We start from the raw sequence: 23933 nt of genomic DNA on the forward strand, positions 1-23933 counted from the left end.
GTGGGGAGTGTGTGACGGGACGGTGTGGTGAGAGTGTGTGACGGGACGGTGTGGTGAGAGTGTGTGATGGATCGGTATGGAGGGAATGTGTGACGGGACGGTGTAGAGGGAGTGCGTGACGGGACGGTGTAGAGGGAGTGCGTGACGGGACGGTGTAGAGGGAGTGCGTGACGGGACGGTGTAGAGGGAGTGCGTGACGGGACGGTGAGGTGGGAGTGCGTGACGGGACGGTGAGGTGGGAGTGCGTGACGGGACGGTGAGGTGAGAGTGCGTGACGGGACGGTGTGGTGTGAGTGTGTGACGGACAGTGTGGAGGGAGTGTGTGACGGGACGGTGTAGAGGGAGTGTGTGACGGGACGGTGTGGTGGGAGTGTGTGACGGGACGGTGTGGAGGGAGTGTGTGACGGGACGGTGTGGTGGGAGTGTCTGACGGGACGGTGTGGAGGGAGTGTGTGACGGGACGGTGTGGTGGGAGTGTGTGACGGGACGGTGAGGTGGGAGTGTGTGACGGGACGGTGTGGAGGGAGTGTGTGACGGGACGGTGTGGTGGGAGTGTGTGACGGGACGGTGAGGTGGGAGTGTGTGACGGGACGGTGTGGAGGGAGTGTGTGACGGGACGGTGTGGTGGGAGTGTGTGACGGGACGGTGTGGAGGGAGTGTGTGACGGGACGGTGTGGTGGGAATGTGTGACGGGACGGTGAGGTGGGAGTGTGTGACGGGACGGTGTGGAGGGAGTGTGTGACGGGACGGTGTGGTGGGAGTGTGTGACGGGACGGTGAGGTGGGAGTGTGTGACGGGACGGTGTGGAGGGAGTGTGTGACGGGACGGTGTGGTGGGAGTGTGTGACGGGACGGTGTGGAGGGAGTGTGTGACGGGACGGTGTGGTGGGAGTGTGTGACGGGACGGTGAGGTGGGAGTGTGTGACGGGACGTTGTGGAGGGAGTGTGTGACGGGACGGTGTGGTGGGAGTGTGTGACGGGACGGTGAGGTGGGAGTGTGTGACGGGACGGTGTGGTGGGAGTGTGTGACGGGACGGTGAGGTGAGAGTGTGTGACGGGACGGTGTGGTGGAGTGTGTGACGGGACGGTGTGGTGGGAGTGTGTGACGGGACGGTGTGGTGGGAGTGTGTGACGGGACGGTGTGGTGGGAGTGTGTGACGGGACGGTGAGGTGGGAGTGTGTGACGGGACGGTGTGGTGTGAGTGTGTGACGGGACGGTGTAGAGGGAGTGTGTGACGGGACGGTGTAGAGGGAGTGTGTGACGGGACGGTGTGGTGGGAGTGTGTGACGGGACGGTGTGGAGGGAGTGTGTGACGGGACGGTGTGGTGGAGTGTGTGACGGGACGGTGTAGAGGGAGTGTGTGACGGGTCGGTGAGGAGGGAGTGTGTGACGGGACGGTGTGGTGGGAGTGCGTGACGGGACGGTGTGGTGGGAGTGCGTGACGGGACGGTGAGGTGGGAGTGCGTGACGGGACGGTGAGGTGGGAGTGCGTGACGGGACGGTGTGGTGGGAGTGCGTGACGGGACGGTGTGGAGGGAGTGCGTGACGGATCGGTGTGGAGGGAATGCGTGACGGGACGGTGTGGAGGGAGTGCGTGACGGGACGGTGAGGTGGGAGTGCGTGACGGGACGGTGTGGAGGGAGTGTGTGACGGGACGGTGAGGTGGGAGTGTGTGACGGGACGGTGTGGAGGGAGTGTGTGACGCGACGGTGTGGTGTGAGTGTGTGACGCGACGGTGTGGTGTGAGTGCGTGACGGGACGGTGTGGTGGGAGTGCGTGACGGGACGGTGTGGAGGGAGTGCGTGACGGGACGGTGTGGAGGGAGTGCGTGACGGGGCGGTGTGGAGGGAGTTTGTGACGGGACGGTGAGGTGGGAGTGTGTGACGGGACGGTGTGGTGTGAGTGTGTGACGGGACGGTGTGGAGGGAGTGTGTGACGGGACGGTGTGGAGGGAGTGTGTGACGGGACGGTGTGGTGGAGTGCGTGACGGGACGGTGTGGTGGGAGTGCGTGACGGGACGGTGTGGTGGGAGTGCGTGACGGGACGGTGAGGTGGGAGTGCGTGACGGGACGGTGAGGTGGGAGTGCGTGACGCGACGGTGTGGAGGGCGTGCGTGACGGGACGGTGTGGTGTGAGTGCGTGACGGGACGGTGTGGAGGGAGTGTGTGACGGGGCGGTGTGGAGGGAGTGTGTGACGGGACGGTGAGGTGGGAGTGTGTGACGGGACGGTGTGGAGGGAGTGTGTGACGGGACGGTGTGGAGGGAGTGTGTGACGGGACGGTGTGGAGGGAGTTTGTGACGGGACGGTGAGGAGGGAGTGTGTGACGGGACGGTGAGTTGAGAGTGTGTGACGGGACGGTGTGGAGGGAGTTTGTGACGGGACGGTGTGGAGGGAGTTTGTGACGTGACGGTGAGGAGGGAGTGTGTGACGGGACGGTGTGGAGGGAGTTTGTGACGGGACGGTGTGGAGGGAGTTTGTGACGGGACGGTGAGGAGGGAGTGTGTGACGGGACGGTGAGGTGAGAGTGTGTGATGGGACGGTGAGGTGAGAGTGTGTGACGGGACGGTGTGGAGGGAGTGTGTGACGGGACGGTGTGGTGGGAGTGTGTGACGGGACGGTGTGGTGGGAGTGTGTGACGGATCGGTGTGGAGGGAGTGTGTGACGGGACGGTGAGGTGAGAGTGTGTGACGGGACGGTGTGGAGGGAGTGTGTGACGGGACGGTGTGGAGGGAGTGTGTGACGGGACGGTGAGGTGAGTGTGTGTGACGGGACGGTGTGGAGGGAGTGTGTGACGGGACGGTGTGGTGGGAGTGTGTGACGGGACGGTGAGGTGGGAGTGTGTGACGGGACGTTGTGGAGGGAGTGTGTGACGGGACGGTGTGGTGGGAGTGTGTGACGGGACGGTGAGGTGGGTGTGTGTGACGGGACGGTGTGGTGGGAGTGTGTGACGGGACGGTGAGGTGAGAGTGTGTGACGGGACGGTGTGGTGGAGTGTGTGACGGGACGGTGTGGTGGAGTGTGTGACGGGACGGTGTGGTGGGAGTGTGTGACGGGACGGTGTGGTGAGAGTGTGTGACGGGACGGTGTGGTGGGAGTGTGTGACGGGACGGTGTGGTGGGAGTGTGTGACGGGACGGTGAGGTGGGAGTGTGTGACGGGACGGTGTGGTGTGAGTGTGTGACGGGACGGTGTAGAGGGAGTGTGTGACGGGACGGTGTAGAGGGAGTGTGTGACGGGACGGTGTGGTGGGAGTGTGTGACGGGACGGTGTGGAGGGAGTGTGTGACGGGACGGTGTGGTGGAGTGTGTAACGGGACGGTGTAGAGGGAGTGTGTGACGGGTCGGTGAGGAGGGAGTGTGTGACGGGACGGTGTGGTGGGAGTGTGTGACGGGACGGTGTGGAGGGAGTGTGTGACGGGACGGTGTGGAGGGAGTGTGTGACGGGACGGTGTGGTGGGAGTGTGTGACGGGACGATGTTGTGTGAGTGTGTGACGGGACGGTGTGGTGTGAGTGTGTGACGGGACGGAGTGGAGGGAGTGTGTGACGGGACGGTGTGGTGTGAGTGTGTGACGGGACGGTGTGGAGGGAGTGTGTGACGGGACGGTGTGGAGCGAGTGTGTGACGGGACGGAGTAGAGGGAGAGTGTGTGACGGGACGGTGTGGAGGGAGTGTGTGACGGGACGGTGAGGTGAGAGTGCGTGACGGGTCGGTGAGGTGGGAGTGTGTGACGGACAGTGTGGTGAGAGTGTGTGACGGGACGGTGTGGTGGGAGTGTGTGACGGGACGGTGTGGTGAGAGTGTGTGACGGGACGGTGTGGTGAGAGTGTGTGATGGATCGGTATGGAGGGAATGTGTGACGGGACGGTGTAGAGGGAGTGCGTGACGGGACGGTGTAGAGGGAGTGCGTGACGGGACGGTGTAGAGGGAGTGCGTGACGGGACGGTGAGGTGGGAGTGCGTGACGGGACGGTGAGGTGGGAGTGCGTGACGGGACGGTGAGGTGAGAGTGCGTGACGGGACGGTGTGGTGTGAGTGTGTGACGGACAGTGTGGAGGGAGTGTGTGACGGGACGGTGTAGAGGGAGTGTGTGACGGGACGGTGTGGTGGGAGTGTGTGACGGGACGGTGTGGAGGGAGTGTGTGACGGGACGGTGTGGTGGGAGTGTGTGACGGGACGGTGTGGAGGGAGTGTGTGACGGGACGGTGTGGTGGGAGTGTGTGACGGGACGGTGAGGTGGGAGTGTGTGACGGGACGGTGTGGAGGGAGTGTGTGACGGAACGGTGTGGTGGGAGTGTGTGACGGGACGGTGAGGTGGGAGTGTGTGACGGGACGGTGTGGAGGGAGTGTGTGACGGGACGGTGTGGTGGGAGTGTGTGACGGGACGGTGTGGAGGGAGTGTGTGACGGGACGGTGTGGTGGGAGTGTGTGACGGGACGGTGAGGTGGGAGTGTGTGACGGGACGGTGTGGAGGGAGTGTGTGACGGGACGGTGTGGTGGGAGTGTGTGACGGGACGGTGAGGTGGGAGTGTGTGACGGGACGGTGTGGAGGGAGTGTGTGACGGGACGGTGTGGTGGGAGTGTGTGACGGGACGGTGTGGAGGGAGTGTGTGACGGGACGGTGTGGTGGGAGTGTGTGACGGGACGGTGAGGTGGGAGTGTGTGACGGGACGTTGTGGAGGGAGTGTGTGACGGGACGGTGTGGTGGGAGTGTGTGACGGGACGGTGAGGTGGGAGTGTGTGACGGGACGGTGTGGTGGGAGTGTGTGACGGGACGGTGAGGTGAGAGTGTGTGACGGGACGGTGTGGTGGAGTGTGTGACGGGACGGTGTGGTGGAGTGTGTGACGGGACGGTGTGGTGGGAGTGTGTGACGGGACGGTGTGGTGGGAGTGTGTGACGGGACGGTGTGGTGGGAGTGTGTGACGGGACGGTGAGGTGGGAGTGTGTGACGGGACGGTGTGGTGTGAGTGTGTGACGGGACGGTGTAGAGGGAGTGTGTGACGGGACGGTGTAGAGGGAGTGTGTGACGGGACGGTGTGGAGGGAGTGTGTGACGGGACGGTGTGGTGGAGTGTGTGACGGGACGGTGTAGAGGGAGTGTGTAACGGGTCGGTGAGGAGGGAGTGTGTGACGGGACGGTGTGGTGGGAGTGTGTGACGGGACGGTGTGGTGGGAGTGTGTGACGGGACGGTGTGGTGGGAGTGCGTGACGGGACGGTGTGGTGGGAGTGCGTGACGGGACGGTGTGGTGGGAGTGCGTGACGGGACGGTGTGGAGGGAGTGCGTGACGGATCGGTGTGGAGGGAGTGTGTGACGGGACGGTGTGGAGGGAGTGTGTGACGGGACGGTGTGGAGGGAGTGTGTGACGGGACGGTGTGGTGGAGTGCGTGACGGGACGGTGTGGTGGGAGTGCGTGACGGGACGGTGTGGTGGGAGTGCGTGACGGGACGGTGAGGTGGGAGTGCGTGACGGGACGGTGAGGTGGGAGAGCGTGACGCGACGGTGTGGAGGGCGTGCGTGACGGGACGGTGTGGTGTGAGTGCGTGACGGGACGGTGTGGAGGGAGTGTGTGACGGGGCGGTGTGGAGGGAGTGTGTGACGGGACGGTGAGGTGGGAGTGTGTGACGGGACGGTGTGGAGGGAGTGTGTGACGGGACGGTGTGGAGGGAGTGTGTGACGGGACGGTGTGGAGGGAGTTTGTGACGGGACGGTGAGGAGGGAGTGTGTGACGGGACGGTGAGTTGAGAGTGTGTGACGGGACGGTGTGGAGGGAGTTTGTGACGGGACGGTGTGGAGGGAGTTTGTGACGTGACGGTGAGGAGGGAGTGTGTGACGGGACGGTGTGGAGGGAGTTTGTGACGGGACGGTGTGGAGGGAGTTTGTGACGGGACGGTGAGGAGGGAGTGTGTGACGGGACGGTGAGGTGAGAGTGTGTGATGGGACGGTGAGGTGAGAGTGTGTGACGGGACGGTGTGGAGGGAGTGTGTGACGGGACGGTGTGGTGGGAGTGTGTGACGGGACGGTGTGGTGGGAGTGTGTGACGGATCGGTGTGGAGGGAGTGTGTGACGGGACGGTGAGGTGAGAGTGTGTGACGGGACGGTGTGGAGGGAGTGTGTGACGGGACGGTGTGGAGGGAGTGTGTGACGGGACGGTGAGGTGAGTGTGTGTGACGGGACGGTGTGGAGGGAGTGTGTGACGGGACGGTGTGGTGGGAGTGTGTGACGGGACGGTGAGGTGGGAGTGTGTGACGGGACGTTGTGGAGGGAGTGTGTGACGGGACGGTGTGGTGGGAGTGTGTGACGGGACGGTGAGGTGGGAGTGTGTGACGGGACGGTGTGGTGGGAGTGTGTGACGGGACGGTGAGGTGAGAGTGTGTGACGGGACGGTGTGGTGGAGTGTGTGACGGGACGGTGTGGTGGAGTGTGTGACGGGACGGTGTGGTGGGAGTGTGTGACGGGACGGTGTGGTGAGAGTGTGTGACGGGACGGTGTGGTGGGAGTGTGTGACGGGACGGTGTGGTGGGAGTGTGTGACGGGACGGTGAGGTGGGAGTGTGTGACGGGACGGTGTGGTGTGAGTGTGTGACGGGACGGTGTAGAGGGAGTGTGTGACGGGACGGTGTAGAGGGAGTGTGTGACGGGACGGTGTGGTGGGAGTGTGTGACGGGACGGTGTGGAGGGAGTGTGTGACGGGACGGTGTGGTGGAGTGTGTGACGGGACGGTGTAGAGGGAGTGTGTGACGGGTCGGTGAGGAGGGAGTGTGTGACGGGACGGTGTGGTGGGAGTGTGTGACGGGACGGTGTGGTGGGAGTGCGTGACGGGACGGTGTGGTGGGAGTGTGTGACGGGACGGTGAGGTGGGAGTGCGTGACGGGACGGTGTGGTGGGAGTGCGTGACGGGACGGTGTGGAGGGAGTGCGTGACGGATCGGTGTGGAGGGAATGCGTGACGGGACGGTGTGGAGGGAGTGCGTGACGGGACGGTGAGGTGGGAGTGCGTGACGGGACGGTGTGGAGGGAGTGTGTGACGGGACGGTGAGGTGGGAGTGTGTGACGGGACGGTGTGGAGGGAGTGTGTGACGCGACGGTGTGGTGTGAGTGTGTGACGCGACGGTGTGGTGTGAGTGTGTGACGGGACGGTGTGGTGGGAGTGTGTGACGGGACGGTGTGGAGGGAGTGCGTGACGGGACGGTGTGGAGGGAGTGCGTGACGGGGCGGTGTGGAGGGAGTTTGTGACGGGACGGTGAGGTGGGAGTGTGTGACGGGACGGTGTGGTGTGAGTGTGTGACGGGACGGTGTGGAGGGAGTGTGTGACGGGACGGTGTGGTGGAGTGTGTGACGGGACGGTGTGGTGGGAGTGCGTGACGGGACGGTGTGGTGGGAGTGCGTGACGGGACGGTGAGGTGGGAGTGCGTGACGGGACGGTGAGGTGGGAGTGCGTGACGCGACGGTGTGGAGGGCGTGCGTGACGGGACGGTGTGGTGTGAGTGCGTGACGGGACGGTGTGGAGGGAGTGTGTGACGGGGCGGTGTGGAGGGAGTGTGTGACGGGACGGTGAGGTGGGAGTGTGTGACGGGACGGTGTGGAGGGAGTGTGTGACGGGACGGTGTGGAGGGAGTGTGTGACGGGACGGTGTGGAGGGAGTTTGTGACGGGACGGTGAGGAGGGAGTGTGTGACGGGACGGTGAGTTGAGAGTGTGTGACGGGACGGTGTGGAGGGAGTTTGTGACGGGACGGTGTGGAGGGAGTTTGTGACGTGACGGTGAGGAGGGAGTGTGTGACGGGACGGTGTGGAGGGAGTTTGTGACGGGACGGTGTGGAGGGAGTTTGTGACGGGACGGTGAGGAGGGAGTGTGTGACGGGACGGTGAGGTGAGAGTGTGTGATGGGACGGTGAGGTGAGAGTGTGTGACGGGACGGTGTGGAGGGAGTGTGTGACGGGACGGTGTGGTGGGAGTGTGTGACGGGACGGTGTGGTGGGAGTGTGTGACGGATCGGTGTGGAGGGAGTGTGTGACGGGACGGTGAGGTGAGAGTGTGTGACGGGACGGTGTGGAGGGAGTGTGTGACGGGACGGTGTGGAGGGAGTGTGTGACGGGACGGTGAGGTGAGTGTGTGTGACGGGACGGTGTGGAGGGAGTGTGTGACGGGACGGTGTGGAGGGAGTGTGTGACGGGACGGTGAGGTGGGAGTGTGTGACGGGTCGGTGTGGAGGGAGTGTGTGACGGGACGGTGTGGAGGGAGTGTGTGACGGGACGGTGTAGAGGGAGTGTGTGACGGGACGGTGTGGAGGGAGTGTGTGACGGATCGGTGTGGAGGGAGTGTGTGACGGGACGGTGTGGAGGGAGTGTGTGACGGGACGGTGAGGTGAGAGTGTGTGACGGGACGGTGTGGAGGGAGTGTGTGACGGGACGGTGTGGTGGGAGTGTGTGACGGGACGGTGTGGTGGGAGTGTGTGACGGATCGGTGTGGAGGGAGTGTGTGACGGGACGGTGTGGAGGGAGTGTGTGACGGGACGGTGAGGTGAGAGTGTGTGACGGGACGGTGTGGAGGGAGTGTGTGATGGGACGGTGTGTTGGGAGTGTGTGACGGGACGGTGTGGAGGGAGTGTGTGACGGGACGGTGTGGAGGGAGTGTGTGACGGGACGGTGAGGTGAGAGTGTGTGACGGGACGGTGTGGAGGGAGTGTGTGACGGGACGGTGTGGTGGGAGTGTGTGACGGGACGGTGTGGTGGGAGTGTGTGACGGATCGGTGTGGAGGGAGTGCGTGACGGGACGGTGAGGTGAGAGTGTGTGACGGGACGGTGTGGAGGGAGTGTGTGACGGGACGGTGAGGTGGGAGTGTGTGACGGGACGGTGTGGAGGGAGTGTGTGACGGGACGGTGTGGAGGGAGTGTGTGACGTGACGGTGTAGAGGGAGTGTGTGACGGGACTGTGTGGTGGGAGTGTGTGACGGGACGGTGTAGAGGGAGTGTGTGACGGGACGGTGTAGAGGGAGTGTGTGACGGGACGGTGTAGAGGGAATGTGTGACGGGACGGTGTGGAGGGAGTGTGTGACGGGACGGTGAGGTGAGAGTGTGTGACGGGACGGTGTGGAGGGAGTGTGTGACGGGACGGTGTGGTGGGAGTGTGTGACGGGACGGTGTGGAGGGAGTGTGTGACGGATCGGTGTGGAGGGAGTGTGTGACGGGACGGTGAGGTGAGAGTGTGTGACGGGACGGTGTGGAGGGAGTGTGTGACGGGACGGTGTGGTGTGAGTGTGTGACGGGACGGTGTGGTGGGAGTGTGTGACGGGACGGTGTGGAGGGAGTGTGTGACGGGACGGTGTGGAGGGAGTGTGTGACGGGACGGTGTAGAGGGAGTGTGTGACGGGACGGTGTAGAGGGAATGTGTGACGGGACGGTGTGGTGGGAGTTAGTGACTGGACGGTGTGGAGGGAGTGTGTGACGGATCGGTGTGGAGGGAGTGTGTGACGGGACGGTGTAGAGGGAGTGTGTGACGGGACGGTGTGGAGGGAGTGTGTGACGGGACGGTGTGGTGTGAGTGTGTGACGGGACGGTGTGGAGGGAGTGTGTGTGACGCGACGGTGTGGAGGGAGTGTGTGTGACGCGACGGTGTGGAGGGAGTGTGTGACGGGACGGTGAGGTGGGAGTGTGTGACGGGACGGTGAGGTGGGAGTGCGTGACGGGACGGTGTGGTGGGAGTGTGTGACGGGACGGTGTGGTGAGAGTGTGTGACGGACGGTGTGGTGAGAGTGTGTGACGGGACGGTGTGGAGGGAGTGTGTGACGGGACGGTGTGGAGGGAGTGTGTGACGGGACGGGTGAGGAGGGAGTGTGTGACGGGACGGGTGAGGAGGGAGTGTCTGACGGGACGGTGTGGAGGGAGTGTGTGACGGGACGGTGTGGTGTGAGTGTGTGACGGGACGGTGAGGTGTGAGTGTGTGACGGGACGGTGTGGTGGGAGTGTGTGACGGGACGGTGTGGTGGGAGTGCGTGACGGATCGGTGTGGAGGGAGTGCGTGACGGATCGGTGTGGAGGGAGTGCGTGACGGGACGGTGTGGAGGGAGTGCGTGACGGGACGGTGAGGTGGGAGTGTGTGACGGGACGGTGTGGAGGGAGTGTGTGACGGGACGGTGTAGAGGGAGAGTGTGACGGGACGGTGTGTTGGGAGTGTATGACAGATCGGTGTGGAGGGAGTGTGTGACGGGACGGTGTGGAGGGAGTGTGTGACGGGACGGTGTGGTGGGAGTGTGTGACGGGACGGTGTGGAGGGAGTGTGTGACGGGACGGTGTGGTGAGAGTGTGTGACGGGACGGTGTGGTGGGAGTGTGTGACGGGACGGTGTGGTGTGAGTGTGTGACGGGACGGTGAGGTGGGAGTGTGTGACGGGACGGTGAGGTGGGAGTGTGTGACGGGACGGTGTGGTGGGAGTGTGTGACGGGACGGTGAGGTGGGAGTGTGTCACGGGACGGTGTGGAGGGAGTGTGTGACGGGACGGTTAGGTGGGAGTGTGTCACGGGACGGTGTGGAGGGAGTGTGTGACGGGACGGTGTGGTGTGAGTGTGTGACGGGACGGTGTGGTGTGAGTGTGTGACGGGACGGTGAGGAGGGAGTGTGTGACGGGACGGTGAGGTGGGAGTGTGTGACGGGACGGTGAGGTGGGAGTGTGTGACGGGACGGTGTGGTGGGAGTGTGTGACGGGACGGTGAGGTGGGAGTGTGTGACGGGACGGTGAGGTGGGAGTGTGTGACGGGACGGTGAGGTGGGAGTGTGTGACGGGACGGTGTGGAGGGAGTGTGTGACGGGACGGTGTGGTGGGAGTGTGTGACGGGACGGTGTGGTGGGAGTGTGTGACGGATCGGTGTGGAGGGAGTGTGTGACGGGACGGTGAGGTGAGAGTGTGTGACGGGACGGTGTGGAGGGAGTGTGTGACGGGACGGTGTGGTGGGAGTGTGTGACGGGACGGTGTGGAGGGAGTGTGTGACGGGACGGTGTGGTGGGAGTGTGTGACGGATCGGTGTGGAGGGAGTGTGTGACGGGACGGTGAGGTGAGAGTGTGTGACGGGACGGTGTGGAGGGAGTGTGTGACGGGACGGTGTGGTGGGAGTGTGTGACGGGACGGTGTGGAGGGAGTGTGTGACGGGACGGTGAGGTGAGAGTGTGTGACGGGACGGTGTGGAGGGAGTGTGTGACGGGACGGTGTGGAGGGAGTGTGTGACGGGACGGTGAGGTGGGAGTGTGTGACGGGTCGGTGTGGAGGGAGTGTGTGACGGGACGGTGTGGAGGGAGTGTGTGACGGGACGGTGTGGAGGGAGTGTGTGACGGGACGGTGTAGAGGGAGTGTGTGACGGGACGGTGTGGAGGGAGTGTGTGACGGATCGGTGTGGAGGGAGTGTGTGACGGGACGGTGTGGAGGGAGTGTGTGACGGGACGGTGAGGTGAGAGTGTGTGACGGGACGGTGTGGAGGGAGTGTGTGACGGGACGGTGTGGTGGGAGTGTGTGACGGGACGGTGTGGTGGGAGTGTGTGACGGATCGGTGTGGAGGGAGTGTGTGACGGGACGGTGTGGAGGGAGTGTGTGACGGGACGGTGAGGTGAGAGTGTGTGACGGGACGGTGTGGAGGGAGTGTGTGACGGGACGGTGTGTTGGGAGTGTGTGACGGGACGGTGTGGAGGGAGTGTGTGACGGGACGGTGTGGAGGGAGTGTGTGACGGGACGGTGAGGTGAGAGTGTGTGACGGGACGGTGTGGAGGGAGTGTGTGACGGGACGGTGTGGTGGGAGTGTGTGACGGGACGGTGTGGTGGGAGTGTGTGACGGATCGGTGTGGAGGGAGTGCGTGACGGGACGGTGTGGAGGGAGTGTGTGACGGGACGGTGTAGAGGGAATGTGTGACGGGACGGTGTGGTGGGAGTTAGTGACGGGACGGTGTGGAGGGAGTGTGTGACGGGACGGTGTAGAGGGAGTGTGTGACGGGACGGTGTGGAGGGAGTGTGTGACGGGACGGTGTGGAGGGAGTGTGTGACGGGACGGTGTGGTGTGAGTGTGTGACGGGACGGTGTGGAGGGAGTGTGTGTGACGCGACGGTGTGGAGGGAGTGTGTGTGACGCGACGGTGTGGAGGGAGTGTGTGACGGGACGGTGAGGTGGGAGTGTGTGACGGGACGGTGAGGTGGGAGTGCGTGACGGGACGGTGTGGTGGGAGTGTGTGACGGGACGGTGTGGTGAGAGTGTGTGACGGACGGTGTGGTGAGAGTGTGTGACGGGACGGTGTGGAGGGAGTGTGTGACGGGACGGTGTGGAGGGAGTGTGTGACGGGACGGGTGAGGAGGGAGTGTGTGACGGGACGGTGTGGAGGGAGTGTGTGACGGGACGGTGTGGTGTGAGTGTGTGACGGGACGGTGAGGTGTGAGTGTGTGACGGGACGGTGTGGTGGGAGTGTGTGACGGGACGGTGTGGTGGGAGTGCGTGACGGATCGGTGTGGAGGGAGTGCGTGACGGATCGGTGTGGAGGGAGTGCGTGACGGGACGGTGTGGAGGGAGTGCGTGACGGGACGGTGAGGTGGGAGTGTGTGACGGGACGGTGTGGAGGGAGTGTGTGACGGGACGGTGTAGAGGGAGAGTGTGACGGGACGGTGTGTTGGGAGTGTATGACAGATCGGTGTGGAGGGAGTGTGTGACGGGACGGTGTGGAGGGAGTGTGTGACGGGACGGTGTGGTGGGAGTGTGTGACGGGACGGTGTGGTGGGAGTGTGTGACGGGACGGTGAGGTGGGAGTGTGTGACGGGACGGTGTGGAGGGAGTGTGTGACGGGACGGTGTGGTGGGAGTGTGTGACGGGACGGTGTGGTGTGAGTGTGTGACGGGACGGTGTGGTGTGAGTGTGTGACGGGACGGTGTGGAGGGAGTGTGTGACGTGACGGTGTAGAGGGAGTGTGTGACGGGACTGTGTGGTGGGAGTGTGTGACGGGACGGTGTAGAGGGAGTGTGTGACGGGACGGTGTAGAGGGAGTGTGTGACGGGACGGTGTAGAGGGAATGTGTGACGGGACGGTGTGGAGGGAGTGTGTGACGGGACGGTGAGGTGAGAGTGTGTGACGGGACGGTGTGGAGGGAGTGTGTGACGGGACGGTGTGGTGGGAGTGTGTGACGGGACGGTGTGGAGGGAGTGTGTGACGGATCGGTGTGGAGGGAGTGTGTGACGGGACGGTGAGGTGAGAGTGTGTGACGGGACGGTGTGGAGGGAGTGTGTGACGGGACGGTGTGGTGTGAGTGTGTGACGGGACGGTGTGGTGGGAGTGTGTGACGGGACGGTGTGGAGGGAGTGTGTGACGGGACGGTGTGGAGGGAGTGTGTGACGGGACGGTGTAGAGGGAGTGTGTGACGGGACGGTGTAGAGGGAATGTGTGACGGGACGGTGTGGTGGGAGTTAGTGACTGGACGGTGTGGAGGGAGTGTGTGACGGATCGGTGTGGAGGGAGTGTGTGACGGGACGGTGTAGAGGGAGTGTGTGACGGGACGGTGTAGAGGGAGTGTGTGACGGGACGGTGTGGAGGGAGTGTGTGACGGGACGGTGTGGTGTGAGTGTGTGACGGGACGGTGTGGAGGGAGTGTGTGTGACGCGACGGTGTGGAGGGAGTGTGTGTGACGCGACGGTGTGGAGGGAGTGTGTGACGGGACGGTGAGGTGGGAGTGTGTGACGGGACGGTGAGGTGGGAGTGCGTGACGGGACGGTGTGGTGGGAGTGTGTGACGGGACGGTGTGGTGAGAGTGTGTGACGGACGGTGTGGTGAGAGTGTGTGACGGGACGGTGTGGAGGGAGTGTGTGACGGGACGGTGTGGAGGGAGTGTGTGACGGGACGGGTGAGGAGGGAGTGTGTGACGGGACGGGTGAGGAGGGAGTGTCTGACGGGACGGTGTGGAGGGAGTGTGTGACGGGACGGTGTGGTGTGAGTGTGTGACGGGACGGTGAGGTGTGAGTGTGTGACGGGACGGTGTGGTGGGAGTGTGTGACGGGACGGTGTGGTGGGAGTGCGTGACGGATCGGTGTGGAGGGAGTGCGTGACGGATCGGTGTGGAGGGAGTGCGTGACGGGACGGTGTGGAGGGAGTGCGTGACGGGACGGTGAGGTGGGAGTGTGTGACGGGACGGTGTGGAGGGAGTGTGTGACGGGACGGTGTGGAGGGAGTGTGTGACGGGACGGTGTGGTGAGAGTGTGTGACGGGACGGTGTGGTGGGAGTGTGTGACGGGACGGTGTGGTGTGAGTGTGTGACGGGACGGTGAGGTGGGAGTGTGTGACGGGACGGTGAGGTGGGAGTGTGTGACGGGACGGTGTGGTGGGAGTGTGTGACGGGACGGTGAGGTGGGAGTGTGTCACGGGACGGTGTGGAGGGAGTGTGTGACGGGACGGTTAGGTGGGAGTGTGTCACGGGACGGTGTGGAGGGAGTCTGTGACGGGACGGTGTGGTGTGAGTGTGTGACGGGACGGTGTGGTGTGAGTGTGTGACGGGACGGTGAGGAGGGAGTGTGTGACGGGACGGTGAGGTGGGAGTGTGTGACGGGACGGTGAGGTGGGAGTGTGTGACGGGACGGTGTGGTGGGAGTGTGTGACGGGACGGTGAGGTGGGAGTGTGTGACGGGACGGTGTGGAGGGAGTGTGTGACGGGACGGTGTGGAGGGAGTGTGTGACGGGACGGTGTGTTGGGAGTGTGTGACGGGACGGTGTGGAGGGAGTGTGTGACGGGACGGTGTGGTGGGAGTGTGTGACGGGACGGTGTGGTGGGAGTGTGTGACGGATCGGTGTGGAGGGAGTGTGTGACGGGACGGTGAGGTGAGAGTGTGTGACGGGACGGTGTGGAGGGAGTGTGTGACGGGACGGTGTGGAGGGAGTGTGTGACGGGACGGTGAGGTGAGAGTGTGTGACGGGACGGTGTGGAGGGAGTGTGTGACGGGACGGTGTGGAGGGAGTGTGTGACGGGACGGTGAGGTGGGAGTGTGTGACGGGTCGGTGTGGAGGGAGTGTGTGACGGGACGGTGTGGAGGGAGTGTGTGACGGGACGGTGTGGAGGGAGTGTGTGACGGGACGGTGTAGAGGGAGTGTGTGACGGGACGGTGTGGAGGGAGTGTGTGACGGATCGGTGTGGAGGGAGTGTGTGACGGGACGGTGTGGAGGGAGTGTGTGACGGGACGGTGAGGTGAGAGTGTGTGACGGGACGGTGTGGAGGGAGTGTGTGACGGGACGGTGTGGTGGGAGTGTGTGACGGGACGGTGTGGTGGGAGTGTGTGACGGATCGGTGTGGAGGGAGTGTGTGACGGGACGGTGTGGAGGGAGTGTGTGACGGGACGGTGAGGTGAGAGTGTGTGACGGGACGGTGTGGAGGGAGTGTGTGACGGGACGGTGTGTTGGGAGTGTGTGACGGGACGGTGTGGAGGGAGTGTGTGACGGGACGGTGTGGAGGGAGTGTGTGACGGGACGGTGAGGTGAGAGTGTGTGACGGGACGGTGTGGAGGGAGTGTGTGACGGGACGGTGTGGTGGGAGTGTGTGACGGGACGGTGTGGTGGGAGTGTGTGACGGATCGGTGTGGAGGGAGTGCGTGACGGGACGGTGTGGAGGGAGTGTGTGACGGGACGGTGTAGAGGGAATGTGTGACGGGACGGTGTGGTGGGAGTTAGTGACGGGACGGTGTGGAGGGAGTGTGTGACGGGACGGTGTAGAGGGAGTGTGTGACGGGACGGTGTGGAGGGAGTGTGTGACGGGACGGTGTGGAGGGAGTGTGTGACGGGACGGTGTGGTGTGAGTGTGTGACGGGACGGTTTGGAGGGAGTGTGTGTGACGCGACGGTGTGGAGGGAGTGTGTGTGACGCGACGGTGTGGAGGGAGTGTGTGACGGGACGGTGAGGTGGGAGTGTGTGACGGGACGGTGAGGTGGGAGTGCGTGACGGGACGGTGTGGTGGGAGTGTGTGACGGGACGGTGTGGTGAGAGTGTGTGACGGACGGTGTGGTGAGAGTGTGTGACGGGACGGTGTGGAGGGAGTGTGTGACGGGACGGTGTGGAGGGAGTGTGTGACGGGACGGGTGAGGAGGGAGTGTGTGACGGGACGGTGTGGAGGGAGTGTGTGACGGGACGGTGTGGTGTGAGTGTGTGACGGGACGGTGAGGTGTGAGTGTGTGACGGGACGGTGTGGTGGGAGTGTGTGACGGGACGGTGTGGTGGGAGTGTGTGACGGATCGGTGTGGAGGGAGTGCGTGACGGATCGGTGTGGAGGGAGTGCGTGACGGGACGGTGTGGAGGGAGTGCGTGACGGGACGGTGAGGTGGGAGTGCGTGACGGGACGGTGTGGAGGGAGTGTGTGACGGGACGGTGTAGAGGGAGAGTGTGACGGGACGGTGTGTTGGGAGTGTATGACAGATCGGTGTGGAGGGAGTGTGTGACGGGACGGTGTGGAGGGAGTGTGTGACGGGACGGTGTGGTGGGAGTGTGTGACGGGACGGTGTGGTGGGAGTGTGTGACGGGACGGTGAGGTGGGAGTGTGTGACGGGACGGTGTGGAGGGAGTGTGTGACGGGACGGTGTGGTGGGAGTGTGTGACGGGACGGTGTGGTGTGAGTGTGTGACGGGACGGTGTGGTGTGAGTGTGTGACGGGACGGTGAGGAGGGAGTGTGTGACGGGACGGTGAGGTGAGAGTGTGTGACGGGACGGTGTGGTGGGAGTGTGTGACGGGACGGTGAGGTGGGAGTGTGTGAAGGGACGGTGAGGTGAGAGTGTGTGACGGGACGGTGTGGAGGGAGTGTGTGACGGGACGGTGTGGTGGGAGTGTGTGACGGGACGGTGTGGTGGGAGTGTGTGACGGATCGGTGTGGAGGGAGTGTGTGACGGGACGGTGAGGTGAGAGTGTGTGACGGGACGGTGTGGAGGGAGTGTGTGACGGGACGGTGTGGAGGGAGTGTGTGACGGGACGGTGAGGTGAGTGTGTGTGACGGGACGGTGTGGAGGGAGTGTGTGACGGGACGGTGTGGAGGGAGTGTGTGACGGGACGGTGTGGAGGGAGTGTGTGACGGATCGGTGTGGAGGGAGTGTGTGACGGGACGGTGTGGAGGGAGTGTGTGACGGGACGGTGAGGTGAGAGTGTGTGACGGGACGGTGTGGAGGGAGTGTGTGACGGGACGGTGTGGTGGGAGTGTGTGACGGGACGGTGTGGTGGGAGTGTGTGACGGATCGGTGTGGAGGGAGTGTGTGACGGGACGGTGTGGAGGGAGTGTGTGACGGGACGGTGAGGTGAGAGTGTGTGACGGGACGGTGTGGAGGGAGTGTGTGACGGGACGGTGTGTTGGGAGTGTGTGACGGGACGGTGTGGAGGGAGTGTGTGACGGGACGGTGTGGAGGGAGTGTGTGACGGGACGGTGAGGTGAGAGTGTGTGACGGGACGGTGTGGAGGGAGTGTGTGACGGGACGGTGTGGTGGGAGTGTGTGACGGATCGGTGTGGAGGGAGTGCGTGACGGGACGGTGAGGTGAGAGTGTGTGACGGGACGGTGTGGAGGGAGTGTGTGACGGGACGGTGAGGTGGGAGTGTGTGACGGGACGGTGTGGAGGGAGTGTGTGACGGGACGGTGTGGAGGGAGTGTGTGACGTGACGGTGTAGAGGGAGTGTGTGACGGGACTGTGTGGTGGGAGTGTGTGACGGGACGGTGTAGAGGGAGTGTGTGACGGGACGGTGTAGAGGGAATGTGTGACGGGACGGTGTGGAGGGAGTGTGTGACGGGACGGTGAGGTGAGAGTGTGTGACGGGACGGTGTGGAGGGAGTGTGTGACGGGACGGTGTGGTGGGAGTGTGTGACGGGACGGTGTGGAGGGAGTGTGTGACGGATCGGTGTGGAGGGAGTGTGTGACGGGACGGTGAGGTGAGAGTGTGTGACGGGACGGTGTGGAGGGAGTGTGTGACGGGACGGTGTGGTGTGAGTGTGTGACGGGACGGTGTGGTGGGAGTGTGTGACGGGACGGTGTGGAGGGAGTGTGTGACGGGACGGTGTGGAGGGAGTGTGTGACGGGACGGTGTGGAGGGAGTGTGTGACGGGACGGTGTAGAGGGAATGTGTGACGGGACGGTGTGGAGGGAGTGTGTGACGGGACGGTGTAGAGGGAGTGTGTGACGGGACGGTGTAGAGGGAGTGTGTGACGGGACGGTGTGGAGGGAGTGTGTGACGGGACGGTGTGGTGTGAGTGTGTGACGGGACGGTGTGGAGGGAGTGTGTGTGACGCGACGGTGTGGAGGGAGTGTGTGTGACGCGACGGTGTGGAGGGAGTGTGTGACGGGACGGTGAGGTGGGAGTGTGTGACGGGACGGTGAGGTGGGAGTGCGTGACGGGACGGTGTGGTGGGAGTGCGTGACGGGACGGTGTGGTGAGAGTGTGTGACGGACGGTGTGGTGAGAGTGTGTGACGGGACGGTGTGGAGGGAGTGTGTGACGGGACGGTGTGGAGGGAGTGTGTGACGGGACGGGTGAGGAGGGAGTGGGTGACGGGACGGGTGAGGAGGGAGTGTGTGACGGGACGGTGTGGAGGGAGTGTGTGACGGGACGGTGTGGTGTGAGTGTGTGACGGGACGGTGAGGTGTGAGTGTGTGACGGGACGGTGTGGTGGGAGTGTGTGACGGGACGGTGTGGTGGGAGTGTGTGACGGATCGGTGTGGAGGGAGTGCGTGACGGATCGGTGTGGAGGGAGTGCGTGACGGGACGGTGTGGAGGGAGTGCGTGACGGGACGGTGAGGTGGGAGTGTGTGACGGGACGGTGTGGAGGGAGTGTGTGACGGGACGGTGTAGAGGGAGAGTGTGACGGGACGGTGTGTTGGGAGTGTATGACAGATCGGTGTGGAGGGAGTGTGTGACGGGACGGTGTGGAGGGAGTGTGTGACGGGACGGTGTGGTGGGAGTGTGTGACGGGACGGTGTGGAGGGAGTGTGTGACGGGACGGTGTGGTGAGAGTGTGTGACGGGACGGTGTGGTGTGAGTGTGTGACGGGACGGTGTGGTGTGAGTGTGTGACGGGACGGTGAGGTGGGAGTGTGTGACGGGACGGTGAGGTGGGAGTGTGTGACGGGACGGTGTGGTGGGAGTGTGTGACGGGACGGTGAGGTGGGAGTGTGTCACGGGACGGTGTGGAGGGAGTGTGTGACGGGACGGTTAGGTGGGAGTGTGTCACGGGACGGTGTGGAGGGAGTGTGTGACGGGACGGTGTGGTGTGAGTGTGTGACGGGACGGTGTGGTGTGAGTGTGTGACGGGACGGTGAGGAGGGAGTGTGTGACGGGACGGTGAGGTGGGAGTGTGTGACGGGACGGTGAGGTGGGAGTGTGTGACGGGACGGTGTGGTGGGAGTGTGTGACGGGACGGTGAGGTGGGAGTGTGTGACGGGACGGTGAGGTGGGAGTGTGTGACGGGACGGTGTGGAGGGAGTGTGTGACGGGACGGTGTGGTGGGAGTGTGTGACGGGACGGTGTGGTGGGAGTGTGTGACGGATCGGTGTGGAGGGAGTGTGTGACGGGACGGTGAGGTGAGAGTGTGTGACGGGACGGTGTGGAGGGAGTGTGTGACAGGACGGTGTGGAGGGAGTGTGTGACGGGACGGTGAGGTGAGAGTGTGTGACGGGACGGTGTGGAGGGAGTGTGTGACGGGACGGTGTGGAGGGAGTGTGTGACGGGACGGTGAGGTGGGAGTGTGTGACGGGTCGGTGTGGAGGGAGTGTGTGACGGGACGGTGTGGAGGGAGTGTGTGACGGGACGGTGTGGAGGGAGTGTGTGACGGGACGGTGTGGAGGGAGTGTGTGACGGATCGGTGTGGAGGGAGTGTGTGACGGGACGGTGTGGAGGGAGTGTGTGACGGGACGGTGAGGTGAGAGTGTGTGACGGGACGGTGTGGAGGGAGTGTGTGACGGGACGGTGTGGTGGGAGTGTGTGACGGGACGGTGTGGTGGGAGTGTGTGACGGATCGGTGTGGAGGGAGTGTGTGACGGGACGGTGTGGAGGGAGTGTGTGACGGGACGGTGAGGTGAGAGTGTGTGACGGGACGGTGTGGAGGGAGTGTGTGACGGGACGGTGTGTTGGGAGTGTGTGACGGGACGGTGTGGAGGGAGTGTGTGACGGGACGGTGTGGAGGGAGTGTGTGACGGGACGGTGAGGTGAGAGTGTGTGACGGGACGGTGTGGAGGGAGTGTGTGACGGGACGGTGTGGTGGGAGTGTGTGACGGGACGGTGTGGTGGGAGTGTGTGACGGATCGGTGTGGTGGGAGTGTGTGACGGATCGGTGTGGAGGGAGTGCGTGACGGGACGGTGTGGAGGGAGTGTGTGACGGGACGGTGTAGAGGGAATGTGTGACGGGACGGTGTGGTGGGAGTTAGTGACGGGACGGTGTGGAGGGAGTGTGTGACGGGACGGTGTAGAGGGAGTGTGTGACGGGACGGTGTAGAGGGAGTGTGTGACGGGACGGTGTGGAGGGAGTGTGTGACGGGACGGTGTGGTGTGAGTGTGTGACGGATCGGTGTGGAGGGAGTGCGTGACGGGACGGTGAGGTGAGAGTGTGTGACGGGACGGTGTGGAGGGAGTGTGTGACGGGACGGTGAGGTGGGAGTGTGTGACGGGACGGTGTGGAGGGAGTGTGTGACGGGACGGTGTGGAGGGAGTGTGTGACGTGACGGTGTAGAGGGAGTGTGTGACGGGACTGTGTGGTGGGAGTGTGTGACGGGACGGTGTAGAGGGAGTGTGTGACGGGACGGTGTAGAGGGAATGTGTGACGGGACGGTGTGGTGGGAGTGTGTGACGGGACGGTGAGGTGAGAGTGTGTGACGGGACGGTGTGGAGGGAGTGTGTGACGGGACGGTGTGGTGGGAGTGTGTGACGGGACGGTGTGGAGGGAGTGTGTGACGGATCGGTGTGGAGGGAGTGTGTGACGGGACGGTGAGGTGAGAGTGTGTGACGGGACGGTGTGGAGGGAGTGTGTGACGGGACGGTGTGGTGTGAGTGTGTGACGGGACGGTGTGGTGGGAGTGTGTGACGGGACGGTGTGGTGGGAGTTAGTGACGGGACGGTGTGGAGGGAGTGTGTGACGGGACGGTGTAGAGGGAGTGTGTGACGGGACGGTGTGGAGGGAGTGTGTGACGGGACGGTGTGGTGTGAGTGTGTGACGGGACGGTGTGGAGGGAGTGTGTGTGACGCGACGGTGTGGAGGGAGTGTGTGTGACGCGACGGTGTGGAGGGAGTGTGTGACGGGACGGTGAGGTGGGAGTGTGTGACGGGACGGTGAGGTGGGAGTGCGTGACGGGACGGTGTTGTGGGAGTGCGTGACGGGACGGTGTGGTGGGAGTGCGTGACGGGACGGTGTGGTGGGAGTGTGTGACGGGACGGTGTGGTGGGAGTGCGTGACGGGACGGTGTGGTGGGAGTGCGTGACGGGACGGTGTGGTGAGAGTGTGTGACGGACGGTGTGGTGAGAGTGTGTGACGGGACGGTGTGGAGGGAGTGTGTGACGGGACGGGTGAGGAGGGAGTGTGTGACGGGACGGGTGAGGAGGGAGTGGGTGACGGGACGGGTGAGGAGGGAGTGTGTGACGGGACGGTGTGGAGGGAGTGTGTGACGGGACGGTGTGGTGTGAGTGTGTGACGGGACGGTGAGGTGTGAGTGTGTGACGGGACGGTGTGGTGGGAGTGTGTGACGGGACGGTGTGGTGGGAGTGTGTGACGGATCGGTGTGGAGGGAGTGCGTGACGGATCGGTGTGGAGGGAGTGCGTGACGGGACGGTGTGGAGGGAGTGCGTGACGGGACGGTGAGGTGGGAGTGTGTGACGGGACGGTGTGGAGGGAGTGTGTGACGGGACGGTGTAGAGGGAGAGTGTGACGGGACGGTGTGTTGGGAGTGTATGACAGATCGGTGTGGAGGGAGTGTGTGACGGGACGGTGTGGAGGGAGTGTGTGACGGGACGGTGTGGTGGGAGTGTGTGACGGGACGGTGTGGAGGGAGTGTGTGACGGGACGGTGTGGTGAGAGTGTGTGACGGGACGGTGTGGTGTGAGTGTGTGACGGGACGGTGTGGTGTGAGTGTGTGACGGGACGGTGAGGTGGGAGTGTGTGACGGGACGGTGAGGTGGGAGTGTGTGACGGGACGGTGTGGTGGGAGTGTGTGACGGGACGGTGAGGTGGGAGTGTGTCACGGGACGGTGTGGAGGGAGTGTGTGACGGGACGGTTAGGTGGGAGTGTGTCACGGGACGGTGTGGAGGGAGTGTGTGACGGGACGGTGTGGTGTGAGTGTGTGACGGGACGGTGTGGTGTGAGTGTGTGACGGGACGGTGAGGAGGGAGTGTGTGACGGGACGGTGAGGTGGGAGTGTGTGACGGGACGGTGAGGTGGGAGTGTGTGACGGGACGGTGTGGTGGGAGTGTGTGACGGGACGGTGAGGTGGGAGTGTGTGACGGGACGGTGAGGTGGGAGTGTGTGACGGGACGGTGTGGAGGGAGTGTGTGACGGGACGGTGTGGTGGGAGTGTGTGACGGGACGGTGTGGTGGGAGTGTGTGACGGATCGGTGTGGAGGGAGTGTGTGACGGGACGGTGAGGTGAGAGTGTGTGACGGGACGGTGTGGAGGGAGTGTGTGACGGGACGGTGTGGAGGGAGTGTGTGACGGGACGGTGAGGTGAGAGTGTGTGACGGGACGGTGTGGAGGGAGTGTGTGACGGGACGGTGAGGTGGGAGTGTGTGACGGGTCGGTGTGGAGGGAGTGTGTGACGGGACGGTGTGGAGGGAGTGTGTGACGGGACGGTGTGGAGGGAGTGTGTGACGGGACGGTGAGGTGAGAGTGTGTGACGGGACGGTGTGGTGGGAGTGTGTGACGGGACGGTGAGGTGGGAGTGTGTGACGGGACGGTGTGGAGGGAGTGTGTGACGGGACGGTGAGGTGAGAGTGTGTGACGGGACGGTGTGGAGGGAGTGTGTGACGGGACGGTGTGGTGGGAGTGTGTGACGGGACGGTGTGGTGGGAGTGTGTGACGGATCGGTGTGGAGGGAGTGTGTGACGGGACGGTGTGGAGGGAGTGTGTGACGGGACGGTGAGGTGAGAGTGTGTGACGGGACGGTGTGGAGGGAGTGTGTGACGGGACGGTGTGTTGGGAGTGTGTGACGGGACGGTGTGGAGGGAGTGTGTGACGGGACGGTGTGGAGGGAGTGTGTGACGGGACGGTGAGGTGAGAGTGTGTGACGGGACGGTGTGGAGGGAGTGTGTGACGGGACGGTGTGGTGGGAGTGCGTGACGGGACGGTGTGGTGGGAGTGTGTGACGGATCGGTGTGGTGGGAGTGTGTGACGGATCGGTGTGGAGGGAGTGCGTGACGGGACGGTGTGGAGGGAGTGCGTGACGGGACGGTGTGGAGGGAGTGTGTGACGGGACGGTGTAGAGGGAATGTGTGACGGGACGGTGTGGTGGGAGTTATTGACGGGACGGTGTGGAGGGAGTGTGTGACGGGACGGTGTAGAGGGAGTGTGTGACGGGACGGTGTAGAGGGAGTGTATGACGGGACGGTGTGGAGGGAGTGTGTGACGGGACGGTGTGGTGTGAGTGTGTGACGGGACGGTGTGGAGGGAGTGTGTGTGACGCGACGGTGTGGAGGGAGTGTGTGTGACGCGACGGTGTGGTGTGAGTGTGTGACGGGACGGTGTGGAGGGAGTGTGTGTGACGCGACGGTGTGGAGGGAGTGTGTGTGACGCGACGGTGTGGAGGGAGTGTGTGACGGGACGGTGAGGTGGGAGTGTGTGACGGGACGGTGAGGTGGGAGTGCGTGACGGGACGGTGTGGTGGGAGTGTGTGACGGGACGGTGTGGTGAGAGTGTGTGACGGACGGTGTGGTGAGAGTGTGTGACGGGACGGTGTGGAGGGAGTGTGTGACGGGACGGTGTGGAGGGAGTGTGTGACGG

The 23933-nt window shown here is 64.2% G+C and overlaps 1 protein-coding gene across 1 annotated transcript in view; it reads right to left on the minus strand.

Annotated features, from left to right (window-relative positions):
- The window catches only part of LOC140725786 (organic solute transporter subunit alpha-like), a 146165-nt gene that overhangs the window by 63604 nt on the left and 58628 nt on the right, over positions 1–23933 (minus strand). The gene's annotated exons all lie outside the window — the stretch shown is intronic.

Source organism: Hemitrygon akajei, chromosome 3 (genome assembly GCF_048418815.1).
Source record: "Hemitrygon akajei chromosome 3, sHemAka1.3, whole genome shotgun sequence".
Lineage (NCBI taxonomy): Eukaryota > Metazoa > Chordata > Chondrichthyes > Myliobatiformes > Dasyatidae > Hemitrygon > Hemitrygon akajei.